This window comes from Pinus tabuliformis, chromosome 1_2 (genome assembly GCF_031772625.1).
Source record: "Pinus tabuliformis cultivar Carrire ecotype Pingquan chromosome 1_2, CPIR1, whole genome shotgun sequence".
Classification (NCBI taxonomy): Eukaryota; Viridiplantae; Streptophyta; class Pinopsida; order Pinales; family Pinaceae; genus Pinus; species Pinus tabuliformis.
Genome location: NC_142298.1, coordinates 444,113,340 through 444,128,204, shown reverse-complemented (window position 1 = coordinate 444,128,204; position 14,865 = coordinate 444,113,340). Strand labels below are relative to the sequence as shown.

At 37.3% G+C, this 14,865-nt stretch overlaps 3 pseudogenes; all 3 read right to left on the bottom strand.

Moving 5' to 3' along the window:
• Nucleotides 1-3,681: 3,681 nt before the first annotated feature.
• Nucleotides 3,682-4,553, bottom strand: LOC149206267 (fructose-1,6-bisphosphatase 1, chloroplastic pseudogene; annotated as a pseudogene).
• Nucleotides 4,554-9,339: 4,786 nt separating this feature from the next.
• LOC149206266 (fructose-1,6-bisphosphatase, chloroplastic pseudogene) lies at nucleotides 9,340-10,210 on the bottom strand (annotated as a pseudogene).
• Nucleotides 10,211-10,828: 618 nt separating this feature from the next.
• The window catches only part of LOC149206265 (fructose-1,6-bisphosphatase, chloroplastic pseudogene), a 39,818-nt pseudogene continuing 35,781 nt past the window's right edge, over nucleotides 10,829-14,865 (bottom strand).

The window sequence follows — 14,865 nt, the reverse complement described above, 5'->3', positions numbered from 1 at the left end:
CAGAATTCCATTTCTGCGTCAAACGCTCTAGGATATTGCAATAGAGCTAAATCAAGGGGAGGTCTTATATTTAGAGTCATGGCTTGATAAACTTGATTGAATCTGTCTGAAAACTGCTGAATAGATTCATCTGGATGCCTTTCTAAATGATTGTATTCTTCGATGAGCAAGAAGAGATTACCTCTGATCATCCATTTATCAAGGAAAATCTTAGCACACTGCTGAAACTTAGAGATGCTCGCCTCAGGCAACGCTTTAAACCAAGTCCTAGCTTCGCTTTGCAAAGAAAGGGCAAATAGTCTAAGACTGACATCTTCATCTTCCACTTCGAATGTATTAAGATAGTCTTCAAAAGCCTGGATATGTTTCTGGGCAGTAGTGCCATTCTCTCCATCAAATCTAGGGAGATATTCAGGATGATTTGCCAGCAGGGGACCAAGCACAGGAGGCAAAATGAGCGGCTTATATCTTTCAGGAACTTTACGAGGCACGGGAGTATGTACAGGAACTAGAAGACTGGACTCTATTTTTGGTTCCTCCTTGACTGTATGATGCTCTTCAACAGCATTTGAAAGCTTCTGCTCTGATGTGCAAGGAGGCTTTTCAACAATATTTTCCAAAGGAAAAACACAAAAATCTGACATAAAATCGCTTTTAAAGTACAATATGCACAGCAAAATTTGGTGCAAGAGAAAGAACATGGTCTCTTGGATGATCATCCAAATCCAGAGCTTGATCTGCTTATATAATTCCTTCGGGTTCATTTCTCCAGCGGAGTCTTTATTATGAGGGTGATGTGGAGTCGCCAGGTGGATGATGTAACCTTAAAGTGTCTGATCTCTGTCCACCGTCACAGATTAGAGATGAACATGAAAAACCCTGAAGAAAAGGAACACTTTCTCCAGAAAACGAGGCGAACTGGTCAAAATTGAGGATTTGCACTAATAAACACATGATTCATCTCCCCAGCGGAGTCGCCATTATGTTATCACTCAGGTTGTCCCTTTTGACTCCTAAAGGGATACGGCCGAGGTAACCACAAACCAACTTTGGACTGCAGGCCCTAGCCTGCCTGCAGTCAGAGAGGGCTCTCTCTTTATGATTTAGCTTTGTTGAAGGGGGTGATTTTAGGCTAGCTATGATGCACAGGGGTTTGATTGAGTTTTTGGCGGGAAAACTGACACTTTCAGATAGAGAGGCTGAGTATAGTCTGAATGTTTCAAACCATTGGGCGTGGAGTCGAGGAGGGGAACTGCTGGTGTTTTTCCTTAATAACAGTGAGGGGAAAATGGAGCAAGATAACTGAAGCAGAAGCAAATTTCAGGTTCCAGGGATGGCAAGAATGCTAAAGAAAGAGAGGCAGTTAAGAATCTCTCCAACAGATTAGCAGAGGAAACAACAAGGCGCTACCTAGGAGCAGTTAAGAATCCCTAGATAATTGGCCGGCACAGGCGAACTGGGGTAAACATGAGCCAGAAGGAATTCAATGTTCATAACCAATTCATTCAGAAGAAAACATCAAGAAACAACAGGAATTGAGCATAGAGAGTATTTAACTAATTGTAGGCTATTCTTTCTTCCTGCTATTTAGATAATGGCAAACACATAAACAAAGATAAGAGGCACTTATTGCTTAAGGCCACAGCGCAGGAATTCCATCTCCAACTCTTCAACACATTCATCAACAACAGACAGTTCGCTCTCCAAGCTTTAAGCAATCTTTGATTACAGAAAAGTTCAGGTATACACAGCGAGTCTCTAGTGAAAATTATCAATTGACCAACCCTTAAAACTATACAGAGGGTGGTATATATAGGGCAAAACTCTCTGCAGAGTTTCCTTTATTACATCTTGACCTAATTAGGTCATAAAAATGACTACTTGACCTAATCCTATCTAGAAATAAATGCAAAGAATGTCTCGGGCCATGCTCAGGGCCGATGTGTCAAAACTGAATGAATGATGCTGTCCTCGGTGGCTTGCTGCAGTGCTTTCTGCAATAAATGGGTATGGGTCTCTGTTTCCTTACTGTCCTGGTGCCTTAAATGTCTTGACGGTGATTTGAAGGCAAGGATGGGCTGATGCTTATTGATTTGATTTTCTGGGGGCTTCATCAATGTTCAGGTGCCTCGAGCCCCTAAAAAATCATGACTGATTCTTTCTGGCGTCCTTTCTTCCACTGATACTCTCTGACAAAATCTGGGCTGTTGATCTGCTGTGCTGCGTGTCTAATCACCAGTAAATGGCCGCTGTTCGGCCTCTGTATCATCTGGAATTGTTTTCTGATCCTTCCGGAATGCTCTGTGAAGTAAACGGATCATTTCTGCGCCTTTTCGGGCTTCCTGGGGCTGCATGGAGCGAAGATTCCTTAAAGATTCCTTGAAGATTCTCCATTTTGGCCCAAAAAATCCTACGATGAGCGATTTGCGATAGGCGCAAATCGCTCATCAAAAACTGCCTCAGAATTCGATTCCGGGGCTCCGAAGTGCGATTTTCGCGCCTCTGCATCCAAAAAGGGCTGATGACGTCAGCATTGTACGGCGGGTGACGTCAGCATGACGTCAGCATGGCGACATGGCGGGATGACGTTTGCATGACGTCATAACGTACGGTTGATGACGTGGCAGGTACAGTGGCGGGACACGTGGCAGTGACGTGGCAAGAGGCCACGCAGGCGAGTGACTGTACAGGGGGGTGACATGGGCTGTTGACTGTGCAGGGGGTGACGTGGGCTGGTGACGTCACCGGGCGGTAAGCGGTATGTGGCGCACCGCTTATGGAGGATGGTGGTTTCGGGGGGAGGGGCTCCGCCACAGCCCGACGTCTGACGCGTGGCGGGAGTACGGCGGTGAAACCGCCGAACTCCCGGACGTTAAAGGTCGGGCGCGTCGGAGATAAGGGTGCCCGCCAGCCGTAGATCTGCGGGGCTGTGGATCGGACGGCTGGCGGCGGACGTGACGGGATAGGGGGTTAGTGGGCGGGAATATTCGCAGGAATATTCCAAACTTAATATGCGCGGCGGATGGGTTATAAACTTTAGGAAGATGGGTTTATGGGTTTAAATAAAGGCGCGGGTTAATGTTTATGCACAGGAACTTTGGGTTAAGGGCGAAATGTGGGTTTTACAGTGGTGGGGTGAATTTTTACAAGGGGGAAGGTGAAAATATGGGTTTTTTGGGGGTTTTCGGGGTTAAGGGAGAGGTTACTAGCTGACCAGATGTCAAACCAATTCCTTAATGACGCGGATGGGCTAAAAACAGTCCCAGATGGACTGAGATTTCCCAGACTTAGTAGAATTATGGCTATAGTGCCAGGGAGGGGTACTTACATAGGGGGGATTTATATACATGATGTTAATAGGGGAAGGGAAAAACTAATAGGGAGTTATATAATAAGGGTGATGAGAAAAAGAGAGATGTTAGTGAACTCCAGCCTGGGTACCTCCAACTGAAAAAACTGCCTCAAACCAAAAATGGATTGCTTTATCAAAATTGGAACACAGTAGTGGCCCTTAGACCAGCCTACTCTTATGGATACTCTTTGGCCATCTGTAGCAAATATGGAGCATTGCAGCATGCATAGCACGACATATTTGGCATGTAAAACTGTCGATCATGAAAGATGATTAACCTGCTGCAGCAGGAGGCTAACACAAAGGATAGTTGTTGCTTATATAAAAAATCAACTTAAATATTTTTCCATCTTCTCAACTTATTCAACACTTCCAACATACAAAGGTACTCTTTTATGAACATCTTGTGGGTGTATGTCGAGAACCCTTTCATGGCCATCATATCCTTTACCACCTACTTTCTCTACTAGATAACTCATTAGAGTGCATTCATAGAGACATCCGAGCTTCCCACTGGCACCTTTTTTTAGAAGGATACACATAGATCCCACCATACAACATAGTCTTGTAGAAATCACCCACCAAGATGCCAATGTAATGATTATAATATGGATTTCCAAAAGGATGAAGAGAAGGATTCTTGAGATTGTCCATGTATTTTTTCATCTTGTTATCCCACAGTTGATAGTTGTCTTCATTAAAGGAATAGCTTCCTTTCTTAGGAATATTTGTCTACATGGGTCATTAAAAATTCACCATACATGGGATCCAAATTAAATCCATTTAACCCCTTATTTACTGATAAAACTAAAATCACAAAACTGGAATACATGCATTACCCCGCAGCCAACAGATTGCTCCCTAGTTGGCACACATTCACAATGCACCTTTTTTCCACCTAACCAAGCTCATTGTCATCATCATTGTCAACAATGCACTTATTATTAGGATTGTAAATTCCAAAAAGAGACCCTATGGAGATAGCTACATCAACATTTGAGGATTAATCTAGTGGATCAAAGACAATAACATAGTTGCCAGATTATCCCTCCTCTACAGCCATAAGAACATCCTTCTCTTCTGAGGAAATAATTATTGTTCTGCCACTTGACCTCAGGCAACTTCAAAATACATTTTCATCTGTAAATATCAAGTTATACTTCCATGCATTCAATGACTTCAGAAGCATTACATTGTCCATACTACAAGACTCACAAAGTTGATTCAACTCATCAATGCTACATATGAGAGCATTATAATACCCTCATATCTTTGAAATATTGTGACTAAGATTGCTTCAAAATTCATTCTCTTCGTAGCAGAGCTTTAGGGAATTTCTCCTCCTTGCACACACTTTCTCCCCATGCAAACATCAAATTCCCAAAGTTGAAATTCTCTCCACTGAATAGAGATTTAGCCACATCGTTATTATTATTCTTCCCTTATGAAATAAATACACAAAGTTTTGATCTCTCCACCTCAAGAAAATTCTTTCCATCCATTACCTTACCTGGAAGAATTAACGCCTAAGTTGTCTCTAAAATCACAAGTGGATTGTGGGGGGGCAGGGGGTGGGGGTACTAGTGGTTTGTGGTTTTTGCAAGAGGGGGTTCTGCAATCCATCTAAGCTTTCCATGTCATAAAAATTGTTTTGGGGAAACAACCTATTGTGGAACACCCATCCTATTAAAGCTCAGATAACTAAGGGGGTCTACAAATTTTCTTTTTCATTGATTTCATCCCCTACATTCAGATCTTGACATGTGTTCAATGATATTTGAATAGTGGTGTTGGCACTTCTTGCTTTTTTACTATTGATACTTTTAACTGGTTCTCTTCACTTACCGCTTTGATGTTCAACCCTGGGCATTTTTGAGACATGTGGAATACATAATATTATACGTTACCTTCTCCCTTCACACCTTGTAAGTGGACAGGTGCCTTTAATTTCCTTTAACACTTGCAGGCATCCCATAATAGTTGCATTGAATATTCTTAAACTCCTCCCGTTGACTTGTTGATTGATGCACTGGATTGACTTCACGATGCTTTTATTTTTTTATTGTCTTTAAGACAAGTTGTTGGTGTTTACAAGCGCCAGCAAGCCCAAACTAGTTCAACGTGTTGTGTGCTATCTATGCTCCTTTGTACCATGACTTCATGCTTGTATATGGATCTCTGAGTTGGCTTGATATGTTGAATGCTTGGTGAACTTTCGACTTGGTTTTTGATGTCATATATAACATAAATTTGGTGAACTTTCGACTTGGATATTGGGGCTACCCCAATAAATTCTAGTAATTTTAATAATAAATAAATATTTTATATATATTAAATAAACATTTTTTTTTATAGAAATGTATGATAATATTTTTATAAAATTACATTTATTTAAAATTAAAAACATATCATGAAAACAAAATATCTTGTCAACTTGTATGAGAAGCGTTTTTCCACCAAAATTTGCATATGCTTGAGGGTTTGGCAAGGAAATAAACTGTCATTTTTAGAAAATTTCGTAACACTTTCCTTGACAAGAAAAAGTTTAGACATGTGCCTTATTGTTGGGTTAATGAAGTCATGCCATAAAAACCTGTGACTTGAAGCTACAATCTATATATTTGTAACCTGTTGTGATCTGAAATCCTTTTTGTTCATCATCAAGCCATACAACAAACAACTAGATACTACAAGTCGAAATAAGCACAATAGTTCCTAATCCATTGGGCTATGGAGTCAGCACTCAACAACAATGATTTTTCCCTTTCAAATGCCTACAACCGATTGCATTTAACCAAATATAGATACACACCGCACACTAAACTCTAAAAATTATTCTTGTTAGAGATTGAAATATGCACACTAAATCTAAAAACCAAACTGAAAAAAATTACTGATGCAAAATTGCACACCAAATATTCTGAAAACAAACTTATATATTCACACACCACTACTTAACTGAGATGAAATTATACATTGTTAGGTGTAGTCATACTTCTAGTGCAACAAAGTGAAAATTTGTTTTACTGATAGATCACCTTTCATGCAACTGGTAACTTGAAAAATATGTATAATGTGAAACAAAAATTCCATAGGAAATTGATACTTACAACTGAAAATTGAAGATTGCATGATTTTTGATATTTTAAATTCCTGATCATTGTGAAGAGGAAGAAAAATATGTTGTTGAATGCAACCATCAATGAGCTTTGAGCTATCACATCAGTGCATGCAGCTGACATCTCAAACTAGTGAAGTTGAAAACCCATTGGAATCTCCATATAGACAAAGTGGAGCCACTAGGTGAAGGGAATGCAACGAATATCAAATGTCTACTCCTTGTTCACTAGAAAGGAATAGATCTAGTTTTGATCATTCTCCAGGGAAAAATATCTTCGTTACTTCAATTCCCAACAACGATGCCAAATGTTGTATTTGTTTCTCAAAGGTAATTCTTGGTTGCGAAACTACACCGAGAAACCAACTTGACCAATATTTAGGTTCAAGCTGGCACTTGAACCAAAGGGGGCTTCCTCAAGTGTTATGCAATCTTTTAATGCTTTTCACCATCACTACATAATAGCCTATGAAGCACAATCACCAAATCTAAGATTTGTTTTATAGGTCGTTTCTTCAGGTCTCCAATCCCTTGTTAAAAAATAAATCCCTCTCTTCTATAGGCCTTATCAAAGTGTCGATGTTCATATATGACATAATAACACAACTTGGAAGATTTTGGTAAAGGAATAGAAGAGAAATTACATAATCACATATCCTCCCTAAATACTTAATCATCTAAAAAGATCATATGTGTATAGAAAAATATCTATAGTCCACATAAATACATTTAAGAGATTGCAAAAGGCAATAATTTAATGATGCTGAGTTACTAATCCAAATAAAGTGTTCAATTAGCTATTCTCAGTAATGATAATAAATTTTCAGGGGCTATCAAGGAGATCAAAAGTCGATCTATCCTTACCCAATACTTCTATATTACCTAGAACATATAGAGAAATAGATTATGAAATCACTGTAAAAGACATACATAAGAACAAATTATGTCATGAAGTGAAGCGAGAAAACTTTAATTGAAAATTTTGCAATAGAAGTCTTTACAAAAAATGGTAGGGTTTTTAAATCATAGGCCAACCTTTTTACATTACAAATGATGAAATATATTGAAAAATACATCAAGCTAACTGTTACAATATTTATCGAATGAAAATCTAAGCAATATACTAAAAACAAAAAAAGCTTTGAACAATCTTCTAGAAACTTAGAGTTGTTTGCAGGAAATTAGGAACTAATAGAAAGTCTTCTGCCTCCAAATCTGCAAATAATTTTTTAACTACTGGCATTCTTCTTGGAAATATGTGGTTATTTAGTAGTTGTCTCCCAAAATATGCCAACTACCCTTTTACTATACTTGTTGATTTTTGCCACATTTTTTTTTACAATATTATGTCACTTTTGCAAAATGGAAATTTTCTACATCTTGCAAAGCATGTGTAAATATATTGGACCATCTGCTAAGCAACCGTAAGTTCAGAGAATATGTAGTTGATCCTTCATCATAAATGAAACATTGGATTCTTTTATAAATGGACTGCCCTTCTCCCTTGGTGAATACATGCTTGAAAGATATCAATGATACCTTAAAACAACTCTCAAGCTCAAAGTTGTTCTCCATTTTTCTCCTTCAAATGCCAGTCATCATATCTGAATTATGATGGAAGGGGGAAGTCAAATCTGTTCTTTATACTATTCTCTTCAATTTTTCAAAATGAATACTGACATGTTATGATAATTTTTTGATAGATCTCATATTTTGGATACGCTTGGGAATATATACTTGTAACTACAATTTAATGATCGATTATTCATTTTTGATGTAATTGATGATTGGCACATCTTATTCAAAGAGAAAAAACAAAGCAAGTAACGGAAGGCTGATTTGGATATCTAGAACACCATAGTCAATTGCCATCAATCAATCATTTAGATAGGTTTGAAATAACTTTTATGGAAGAGTTTTCCTGTTGGTATAAAGAATGAGAACAAGTGCAAGAATGACCCTCCCTTTGCTGATTGGATTCCAAACAATTGTCTTCAAGAAAACATGCATATAAAAGGTTGAGTGTTCGAAAGTGTTATGGATATCATCCATAGATTCATATTGTCAGATAATTATAATGAATACTTCCTTTTCTTTTCTACCTGTATTTCCATAGTTATTCCATAATAGCTTCCATAACATAACCATTTTTTCAAATCTTCAAATACATTGGAGGATCCTGTAACAAACTCTTCCTCAAGGTAGAGATACACTTTTTCAAACCCTCGAAGCCATCCTCCTGGAGCAATCAAAAATAAGTGAAGAGAGTGGTACCACAGGAAAGCTTATAAACTACTTCAACCCATCACTATATAATTTTACCTCACGGTTATGAAAGATAATATTAGTCAACTCTAATATAGAATGTTCAAGATCAAAACCTGGCTTTTGTGATTTCAATATTTGTAGAAATACAACTAGGAATTTTCTAATCTCTCACAAAACATTGCTTCTAGTGTTTGCTTAACATTGGTTCAAAATGTCTCTAAGTAAGAAACTACATCATCTTGAACTTCTTGGATTGAATTTCACTAGGCAGGCATAAATTTCCCTTGGCCTTTCTAGTGATTTATTAGAAACAAATTCAATAATATATGCCACTTCTAACACATTGAATCTTGCTTCTAAGCTCGATCCCAATAACGATTTCAAAATTTCACTCGAATTATGGGTATAAAATTAGAAATTTACCATTACACCATGGATAATCTCTTGTGTTCAACTTGAAAAAAAAAATTCTCATAAATAAAAAAAATGGCCATTACTTATGAAGCCCTACACATATTCCTTCTAGAAAATTTCTGGCATAAAACACAAACATTTCATACCAAGATATGAAACAAATATTAGTTGTTGCTTATACAAAAAATCAACTTAAATATTTTTCTAGTTTCCAAACTTCAACACTTCCATTGTACAAAGGTACTCTTTGATTAACCTCTTGTGGGTGTATGTCGAGAAGCCTTTCATGGCCATCAGATCCTTTGCCACCTACTTGCTCTACTAGATAACTCATGTGCATTCATACAGAAGTCTGAGCTTCCCATTGGAACATTTTTGTGAGAAGGATATCCATAGATCCCACCATACAACATAGTCATGTGGAAATCACTCACCAGGCTACCAATGTAATGAGCATAATATGGCTTTCCAGAAGGTTGAATATAAGGATCCTTGAGGTCGCCCATGTACTTTTTCAACTTGTCATCCCATGGCTGATAGTTGCCTTTATTGAAGGAATAGATGCTTCCTCTCTTAAGAATATTTATGTCTACATAGGTCAGTACAAATTCACCATACATGGGATCCAAAATAAATCCATTTACCCCCTTATCTACTAATAAAACTAAAATCACATAATTGGAATACATGCATTACCTTGAAACCAACAAATTGCACCTTGGTTAGCACACATTCACACTGCACCTTTGCTCCACCTGACCAAGCACATTATCATCGTCACTATCGGCAATGCATTAATCATTAGGATTGTAAATTCCAAAAATAGACCCTGTGGCAACAATTGCATCAACGTTTGAGGACCCATCTAGTGGATCAAAGACAAAAACATATTTTCCATATTAGCTCTCCTATATAGCCACAGGAACATCCTCTTTTTTCGAGGAAACAATTCTTGTTTTTCCAATTTCCCTCAAGCAAATGAAAAATACCTTTTCATATTTAAATATCAAGTTCCACATCCATGCCTTCAATGCCTTCCGAAACATTACATCATCCATACTACAAGTCATAGAGTTTATTCTACTCATCAATGCTACCAATGAGAGAATTATAATAGACCCTCATATCTTTGAAATAATGTGACTGATATTGCTTCAAATTTCATTCTCTTCATAGTAGAGCTTCGAGGAATTTATCCTCCTTACACACACTTTCTCCCCATGCAATCACTAGATTCCCAAAGTTGAAATTCTCTCCATTGAGTAGAGATTTGGCCACACCGTTATTATTGTTATTCCCTTCTAAAATAAATATACAAAGTCTCAATATTTCCACCTCAAGAAACTTGTTTCTACCCATTACCTTATCTGGGAAAATTAATGCCTAAGATGTTTTTTGTCTTTGATCCACTTCTAACACATTGAATCTTGCTTCTAAGCTCGATCCAAATAATGATTTCAAAATTTCACTCGAATTATGGGTATAGAATTAGAACTTTACCATTACACCATGGATAATCTCTTGTGTTCAACTTGAAACAAAAAATTCTCATAAATAAAAAATGGCCATTACTTATGAAGCCCTGCACATATTCCTTCCAAAACATTTCCAGCATAAAACACAAACATCGCATACCAAGATATGAAAAAAAGATTAGTTGTTGCTTATATAAAAAATCAATTTAAATATTTTTCTAGCTTCCCAACTTCTTCAACACTTCCATTATACAAAGGTACTCTTTGATTAACCTCTTGTGGGTGTATGTCGAGAACCCTTTCATGGCCATCGGATCCTTTACCACCTGCTTGCTCTGCTAGATAACTCATTGGAGCACATTCATACAGAAGTCTGAGCTTCCCATTGGCACTTTTCTTGTCAGAAGGATATCCATAGATCCCACCATACAAGATAGTTGTGCGGAAATCACCCACCGGGCTACCAACGTAATGAGCATAATATGGCTTTCTAGAAGGCTAAATATAAGGATCCTTAAGATCGTCCATGTACTTTTTCAGATTGTCATCCCATGGCTAATAGTTGCCTTCATTGAAGGAATAAATGCCTCCTTTGTTAGGAATATTTATGTCTACATGGGTCAATACAAATTCACCATACATGGGATCCAATGTAAAGCCATTTACCCCCTTGTCTACTAATAAAACTAAAGTCACATAATTGGAATACATGCATTACCTTCCAACCAAAAAATTACACCCTGGTTAGCACACATTCATAGTGCACCTTTGCTCCACCTAACCAAGCACATTATCATCGTCATTGTCGACAATGCACTCATCATTAGGATTGTAAATTCCAAAATAGACCCTGTGGCAACAACTACATCAATGTTTGAGGATCCATCTAGTGGATCAAAGAAAAAAATATATTTTCCATATTAGCTGTCCTATACAGCCACAGGAACATCCTCTTCTTTCGAAGAAACAATTCTTGTTCTGCCAATTGCCCTCAAGAAAATGAAAAATACCTTTTCATATTTAAATATCAAGTTCTACTTCCATGCCTTCAACGCCTTCCGAAACATTACATCGTCCATACTACAAGACTCATAGAGTTAATTCAACTCATCAATTCTACCTATGAGAGAATTATAATAGACCCTCATATATTTGAAATAATGTGACTAATATTTCTTCAAATTTCGTTCTCTTCATAGTAGAGCTTCAAGGAATTTCTCCTCCTTGCACACACTTTCTCCCCATGCAATCACCAGATTCCAAAAGTTGAATTTCTCTCCACTAAGTAGAGATTTAGACACATTGTTATTATTGTTCTTCCCTTCTAAAATAAATACACAAAGTCTCAATATTTCCACCTCAAGAAACTTGTTTCAACCCATTACCTTATCTAGAAAAATTAATGCCTTCTCTTAAAGCTTAGAAAACCAAGGGGGTTTGTAATTTTTATTTTCCATTGATTTCATCCCCTACATTCAGATCTTAAAACGTGTTCAATGATCTTTGAATAGTGCTGTTGGCACTTGTTGTTTGTTGAATATTGATAATTTTAACCGATTTTCTTCACTTATTGTTGGGATGTTCAATCCTAGGCATTTTTAAGACATGTGGAATAGAAAATATTATTCGTTGGCTTCTCCCTTGACAGCTTGCAAGTCGAGCTGCTTTTGATTTCCTTTACCACTTGCAGGCATCCCATAATAGTTGCATTGAATATTCTGAAACTTCACCCCTTGAATTTTGCTTGATGCAGTGGATTGACTTCATAGTTCTTTTATTTTGTTCTTGTTTTTAAATATGGGAAATTTCCTACATTTGTTAGGTAAGACAAGTTGTTGGTGTTTACATGCAGCAACAACCATAAACTAGTTTAATGCATTATGTGATATTTATGCTCCTCTGTACCGTGACCTAGCACTTGTATATGGAGCTCTGATTTGGCTTGATATGTTGAAGGCTTGGTGACTTTCGACTTGGTGTTTGATGTCATATATAGCATAACTTTGGTGAAATTTTGACTTGGAGATTGGGGCTAGCCCAATAAATTTTGGAATTTTCAATAATAAAGAAATAGTTTTTATATATTAAATAAACAAAAAAATTATAAAAATATATGATAATATGTTCATGAAATTAAATTTATTTAAAATTAAAAACTTATCATTAAAAATAAAATATCTTAACAACTTGTATGAGAAGCATTTTTCCACAAAAATTTGCATATGCCCGAGGGTTTGGCAAGGAAATAAATTGCCATTTTTTAAAACTTCATAACATTTTCCTTGACAAGAAAAAATTACAATAGGGCGTAGGTGAAAACCTCTATGAGGCACCTGAGGCCGACTCTAGGGATTAAAACCTCTATGAGGCACCTGAGGCCGACTCTAGGGATTAAAACCTCTATGAGGCATTCCAAAGAGAAAAAAAAGATGGAAAAGATAAAAGAAAATATCTCCAGGTGAAAACCTCCTTTAAGGCACCTAAAGCAGGCTTGTAGGTTGAAAAACTCCTTTGAGGTAGCTTGTAGGTCTCAAAAAAAAAAAACAAAAAATAAAGAAGATAAAAGTGAAAAAATGGAGAAAAAAACAAAGGAGAAGCAAGGGAACCCCTACATTAGTTCTGCTAACATGTTTTTGCAGGGTTATAGTCATGGTCAAATGGACAATAGTCAAAGGAAGTAGCCTCCATATTCCACTTCTCCATCTGCAGGGATAGTTATCCCCATGTCCTTCATCATTCCATCCATCTCCTAAGGTTCCTCCATCATCAGGCTGCCCATTTGACTCAATTCTACCTCAGTCCTTAAATTCTACATGATTGCCTAAATTGCTACAAGATTGAGCATAATTGCTATAAGGTTGTGATCAACATAGAGAGAGGGGTTAAATTATATGTTTTCCTTGGGGGGATGAAAAAATAAGTCTACCACACCTCCATCATCCATGCTTCACACCATTTAGCGAATTTTCCATCAAAAAAACCCATCTTTGTTCTTGAAAAATCCATTTTCACCCCTTCCTCGCATTTTTCACCACCACTAAAGTTTCTAGTCCTTATCCATGAGCTCACCATGAATTATCAAAGCCTCTAAATGCATTTCATGAGGATTATTGTGATCTTGGAGGAGTCTATGTGACTACTACAAGAAAGGATCCAATCTTGTAGTAGTCAGTACAAATCCTATATTTCCAGATTTGGAGACACTTGATAGCACCAGAATGAAGACTTAGCCATCTTGAAGCATTCATGAACTGCCTTTGTGATATTGGGTAGCCACACAACTCTTGAGGAGCTACTACAAGGTCATTGTTAATCTCTAATAACAACATATTGATCCATCATTTAAAGAACTTGCATCAACAAACTTCACTGAGTTAGGCACTTATCAGAAAATATGTATAAAAATATTTTGTTGAAAAGAAGGACCAGATAATGAAGCAACTAGCATGGAAAATAACACCTCCAGAGACCAGCAAATAAATCACTTGAAGAAACATGTAGGCATCGAAGCATCCTAAGACCATCAAGTAGGAATAGGTATGACACTCCTTACCTCTTCCTTTAAGTGCATGCTAGCTTGAAAATGTTTTTAACGTATGAGGAATGATTTTTTATAGGTTAGAGGTGGGTACCAGGCTTAGCCACCCTCGAATAGTTAAAGTTTAGTTAACTCACTCATCCATGCAATGTGGGAAAAAAGAAAAAAATGAGAGGGTGATAATTACAAGAAATGGGGCCAAAGGTCTATAAGAGGAAATACATAGGTAGAAGGTGAGGGACAACTCACACATCCTATTGAGCCCACTACCATAAGAATAATAAAAGGACAAGCCCGAATCTCATTTGTACTGAGAATTCATTCCTAAATTGGGAAGAGAGGCCCACTAAGGCATTGATAATGGAGCTAGAAATGATCAATGTTCCCCTAGAGTGCTACAAAGAATCTCTAGGGTCAAATATTAGTGTTACAGGATCAAAAGTAGCTGCTACATGATTGCAACAGTGCTACAAGATTATAGACAGGACTACATGATTGGGTCAAGAGGTGAAAGAAGGTTTGAATTGGTGAAATTGTTTTCTCCAAACCCCCATAGCCATGACGAAATATCTTGGGAAAGGGTAAGTATCTCATTTTCCTCACCTCCCATGAACAAAAAGTAAGATAATTTAGTTAAAATTATGCATGTATAGATATCCTGTAGCACACCCATACAGATTGAATTTTCTCAAAAGCCTTT